We start from the raw sequence: 6,000 nt of genomic DNA on the forward strand, positions 1-6,000 counted from the left end.
GAGGGTGTGATCTGTGTGACCAGTGCTCTCCGCCGTCGGATCTAGAAGGTGCAAGCGGCTAGGATCGGCTCAACCAGTGCAATCCATGTCACCAACGGTCTTTGCCATTGGGTCTGCAAGATTCATGTACAACTATGCTTTTCTTTAAAAATCTCACTATAAAATATGAGAAAATAACGAAGAGGGATTAAATAAAAATCAAAAATAGAAACAAATGAAATGTGAAAATGAAATATGAAATAAAACTTGAAGTAATAATGGAAAAAAATGATGAAAAATTATAGAAAAAACACAACCGCGTGGAAGGTTCTAAAAGCAGTTCGCAGCTTTCCATCGACCGGCGCGCCTATGTGCCGCCAGTTGTGAGTCCTACCGAGGCTCACCTACAGGGAGCACATGTTGGGCCTGCCCAGTAACCGCGCCATATTTGACATCATGTTTTTTTGCTTTTTCTTCCGTTTATTATTCATATTGTTTATATCCTTTTTTTGCTATTCTAATTTCTTCATATATTCATGCATACAATTTTTTAAAATTCTATATAAAAATGCTAATCATGTGTATAATTTTTTTGTGAAATTAATAAAACATCAAACGTTTAAAAAAATCTACATGCACTTAAACATTTCGTATAATTCTAAAAAATGTAAGTTACATTTATAAAAAATGTTCACGGATTTCAAAAATGTGTTTGTGACATCTTCATAAAAAAGTATACGTGATGTTAAAAAATGTATAGCACCATTAAAAATTGTACATGAAATTTGTCTTCATTCTGAACAAACTGCAACAACAGTTGTGTGGCTGAGTAGGAAGCAAACATGATCCATCATAGGCACGAGACCTTTATCCGAGGGACACATTATTAGGCTCCATTAGGCATACATTATTTTTAGAAGGGAACCATTTGCAGTTGCCCCCTAAAAGATTTTAGCTAGGTTAGAATAGCTTTGCCTTGCTTTTTGCCCAGTTTTCACTGGGCCTGTGCTCTGCCTTGTCTTGGATGTGAGTTTCTAAAAAGAAAGAGGGAACCATCTGTTGGTATATGGCATTAATTGATAGCGGGGGAAATAACTGGACTGAATATGCTTATGGCATCTAGCAGATACGTTATTACATTCATTTTGTAGTGGGCTATGGTGCTGTATAACTGCACCGTTAGCGAAAATTTGATATTGGTTGCACTATAAGTATTAATTGTACTAGATGTTATATGAGAAGGAGATATTTCTGCATTATGATCCAGTAGAAGACTGTCATTACACAACACAAGATGTGAAGAATTAATCTGTAGTTGTGACAATAGATAAGGGACAACCGGATTTGCCGGCGGATGCGCATTATGGGAAAAATGGTAAACAAAGTTTATGTTTAGAAAAAAAATGGGAAACGACATTACTTCTTTTCTTGGTATGATAATCCAAGCTAAGCAAAAACTCGTAAGGTAAACAATTGGCAGAGATATATTATTGTTGGATTCTGTTTGAAGTTGATATGCTAGTGCATGTTGGCCCTCTTGTAGAACAACACAGAGTGGATGTCGGGCAACATGCCATTGTGGCGATGGTGATGCTGTCAAGCAGCTTGGAGAGCTCCTCGTCGTTGCAAGTGGCGAGTAGCAGGTGGCACGGCATGATGTTGGTCTTCTTGTTGTCCTTGGGCGCATTGCCCGCCAAGTCCAGCATCTATGATTTAAAGAGAACACCGAGACGAGATCAGTTACCACTATGTTGAGCATGAAAAGAACATGAATGTAGGAGGTTGGTCGTTGGTTGGTTACCTCAGCAGAAAGGTAACCGAGGGTGGTGGCAAGGTAGACGGGTGCGCGATACGTCTCCAACGTATCTATAGTTTTTTATTGTTCCATGCTATTATATTATCCATCTAGAATGTTTTATATGCGTTTATATGCTATTTTATATGATTTTTGAGACTAACCTATTAACCTAGAGCCTAGTGCCAGTTTCTGTTTTTTCCTTATTTTTGAGTTTTACAGAAAAGGAATAGCAAACGGAGTCCAACTGACGTGCCAATTTTTGACGATTTTTTGTGGACCAAAAGAAGCCCCTGGAGTGAAAGAGTTGGGCCAGGAGAGTCCCGTGCTGCCCACGAGGGTGGGGACGCCCCCCCCCCCCTGGGCGCGCCCCCTGCCTCATGGACAGCCCGGAACCCCCCCCCCCTCCTGACGTGAGACCTACGCCAAAAAATCCTATACATACTAAAACCTCCAAAAAATAACCTAGATCGGGAGTTCCGCCGCCGCAAGCCTCTGTAGCCACCAAAAACCAATCGGGACCCTGTTCCGGCACCCTGCTGGAGGGGGGATCCCTCACCGGTGGCCATCTTCATCATCCCGGCGCTCTCCATGACGAGGAGGGAGTAGTTCACCCTCGGGGCTGAGGGTATGTACCAGTAGCTATGTGTTTGATCTCTCTCTCTCTCTCGTGTTCTTGAGGTGGTACGGTCTTGATGTATCGCGAGCTTTGCTATTATAGTTGTATCTTATGATGTTTCTCCCCCTCTACTCTCTTGTAATGGATTGAGTTTTCCCTTAGAAGTTATCTTATCGGATTGAGTCTTTAAGGATTTGAGAACACTTGATGTATGTCTTGCATGTGCTTATCTGTGGTGACAATGGGATATCACATGATCTGCTTGATGTATGTTTTGGTGATCAACTTGCGGGTTCAGTGACCTTGTGAACTTATGCATAGGGGTTGGCACATGTTTTCGTCTTGACTCTTCGGTAGAAACTTTGGGGCACTCTTTGAAGTACTTTGTGTTGGTTGAATAGATGAATCTGAGATTGTGTGATGCATATCGTATAATCATGCCAACGGATACTTGAGGTACATTGGAGTATCTAGGTGACATTAGGGTTTTGGTTGATTTGTGTATTAAGGTGTTATTCTAGTACGAACTCTATGATAGATCGAACGGAAAGAATAGCTTCATGCTATTTTACTACGGACTCTTGAATAGATCGATCAAAAAGGATAACTTTGAGGTGGTTTCATACCCTACAATAATCTCTTCGTTTGTTCTCTACTATTAGTTACTTTGGAGTGACTCTTTGTTGCATGTTGAGGGATAGTTATATGATCTAGTTATGTTATTATTGTTGAGAGAACTTGCACTAGTGAAAGTATGAACCCTAGGCCTTGTTTCCTAGCATTACAATACTGTTCACGCTCACTTTTGCCACTTGTTACCTTGCTATTTTTTATATTTTCAGATTACAAATGCTCATATCTACCATCCATATTGCACTTGTATCACCATCTCTTCGCAGAACTAGTGCACCTATACAATTTACCATCGTATTGGGTGTGTTGGGGACACAAGAGACTCTTTGTTATTTGGTTGCAGGGTTGTTTGAGAGAGACCATCTTCATCCTACGCCTCCCACGGATTGATAAACCTTAGGTCATCCACTTGAGGGAAATTTGCTATTGTCCTACAAACCTCTGCCTTTGGAGGCCCAACAACGTCTACAAGGAGAAGGTTGTGTAGTAGACATCAGTGCGCCGGAGCCGACACGGTCTGCCTAGCGGTCCTTCTTGGGATAGCGCCCGATGCGGCCGAACGGAAAGTGGAGTCCAACCTTGATGGACCGGGTCACCGCCTTCTTCCGCTCGCTGCTCTTCCTCCCGACCATCTCCCCTCCTTCTCTGGTGAACTTGAATCCCTCAAAATGTGGGTGGTGGTGCTGATGGATGTGAACGCGATAAGACCACTTTTATAAGGGGGGGTGCTCTGCAGCAAGGGGCGTGATTCGCATGACATGTGGTCGCCACCGTCGGATCTGGGAGGGCGGGCAGCAGGGATCAACTCGGAGGGGCACGATCCGTGGAAGGGGTGTGATCTATGTGACCAGCTTTCTCCATCGTCGGATCTGGAAGGTGAAAGCGGCTAGGATCGGCTCGGCTGGTGCGATTCGTGTCACCAGCAATCTTTGTCGTTGGATCTGGAAGATTCAAGTGGCTATGATTAGCTCGCGGGTGTGATGCATGGGAGGACCGGATGGACTAATCAGGATTTGTCGTTGGATCAGAATATTTTGTCCTCGCTTTGGTGTGGGAACTGAATCCGGAAATTGGGGAGGGGGAGATTAGACTCTTTTTCACACCGAAGTTTTCTTTTTTTGGTATTCGTCAATCCCTTTTTTGGTATGATTGACTGGGAAATTCCAAGTATTTCTCGCACCAATGAAGAAATTCAAGCATGTCATGAGGCACTCAACAAGAAAAGGCATCCCGTGAAGAAGATCAAGAAGGACAAGGTCCCAAAATACATAAGCATCTAGGAGTGATTACAAGGAGGTCAATAAGACAGACTTTGTTTCCATGCGCATTGCCAATCCATATAATTAAGAAAGGAATAATAAGTAAATCCTCACTTTTGGAATAGGATGCAATAGAAAGTTTATCATGAGGTGATGAAAGGATACCAGACTAAACTTTATGACCAAAAGTGTGTCAACTCCCGCAGAAGCATAACTATGCTTCTCAAGTAAACTAACTTATGCTTCCCTTCAATGAACCACAATTATGGTTTCCTCGCAGAATGAGACACACATGACACATGTGCTCCATCCGAAAGCACAACATACCCATGCTCCACAAGAAGAACACATGTGCTCCACACGACACACCCTAGCTCTGACAGATAAAACTTGAAAGCAACTGGAAAACAAAAAATCCCCAAAAAATGGAAACCAAGAAAAACAAAAACAAAATGCCCCAATGCGAGAAACAACAAAAAATGTTTGTGACATTTTTAAAAATGTTCCCGCATTTAAAAAATATGTTCGACGTGTTTTAAGAAAATATTTTTGCAATGATAAAATAATGTTCATGTAATTTAGAAAAACAAATGTGTTGTACAAATCAGAAAATAAATGTCCGTGATATTAAAAGTAGTGTTTAAGAACTTTTCAAATGTTTGCATATTTGCAAAAATGTTCATGGAAAAATGTTTGATGTGTCACAGGAAAAGTTTACTGTGCATATAGAAAAATTACAATGTAGATTTTGCAAATGTTCCAACATGTATTCAGAAAAATGTTCACAGTCTATTAAACAATGTTCAACCTTTTATGTGAAAATATTCAACCTGTATCCATAAATGAACATCGTGTTTTTCCTTAAAAAAGCGACTATATAAAATGAGAAAATAACAAAGTGGAAATAAATAAATAAATAAAAATAGAAACCAATAAAATAAGAAAATGAAAGAAAACTGAAGTAACAACCGAAAAAAAAAGATGAAAAACTGTAGGGAAATACAACCGCGTGGAAGGTTCTAAAACCAGTTCAGGGTGTTCCATCGACGGGCGTGGCTATGTGCCGCCTGCTATGTGCGCGAGGTAGACGGCGGCGCCGGAGCCGACGGGGTCCGCGTAGCGGTCCTTCTTGAGATAGTGCTCGATGTGGCCGACGGGATACTAGAGTCCAGCCTTCGTGGACTAGGTCACCGCCTTCTTTCACTCGCCGCTCTTCCTCCTGGCCATCTCCCCTCCTTTTTTGGCGGAATCTCTCAAAATGTGGGTGGTGGCGCTGATGGATGTGAAACGAGGGCACCGCTTTTATACCAGGGTGCTCCGTAGTAAGCGGCGCGATTCGCATGACATGTGTCCGCCACTGTAGGATCTGGGAGGGCGGGCGTCAAGGATCGACTCGGAGGGGCACGATCCCTGGGTGGGGGTGTGATCCGTGTCACCACCGTTCTCCACTGTCGGATCTGGAAGGTGCAAGCGGCTAGGATCAGCTCGACTGGTGCAATTTGTGTCGCCAATGGTCTTTGTCGTTGGGTCCGGAAGATTCATGTGGCTACGATTAGCTCGGGGGCGTGATCCGTGGGAGGACCAGATGGACCTGTCAGGATATGAAAATCTTCTGTCCTCGCTTTGTTTCGTTTTTTCCTTTAGTGTGGGAACTGAATTCAAAAATTGGGGAGGGGGAGGTTAGACTCTTTTTCTCCCCGAAGATTTTGTTTTGT

General features: G+C 42.7%; 1 pseudogene; it reads right to left on the reverse strand.

Moving 5' to 3' along the window:
* Positions 1 to 1,497: 1,497 nt before the first annotated feature.
* On the reverse strand, positions 1,498 to 3,658 carry LOC123067057 (protein H2A.5-like; annotated as a pseudogene).
* Between the last annotated feature and the right edge of the window lie 2,342 nt (positions 3,659 to 6,000).

The sequence above is a fragment of the Triticum aestivum genome, chromosome 3B, assembly GCF_018294505.1.
Source record: "Triticum aestivum cultivar Chinese Spring chromosome 3B, IWGSC CS RefSeq v2.1, whole genome shotgun sequence".
NCBI lineage: Eukaryota > Viridiplantae > Streptophyta > Magnoliopsida > Poales > Poaceae > Triticum > Triticum aestivum.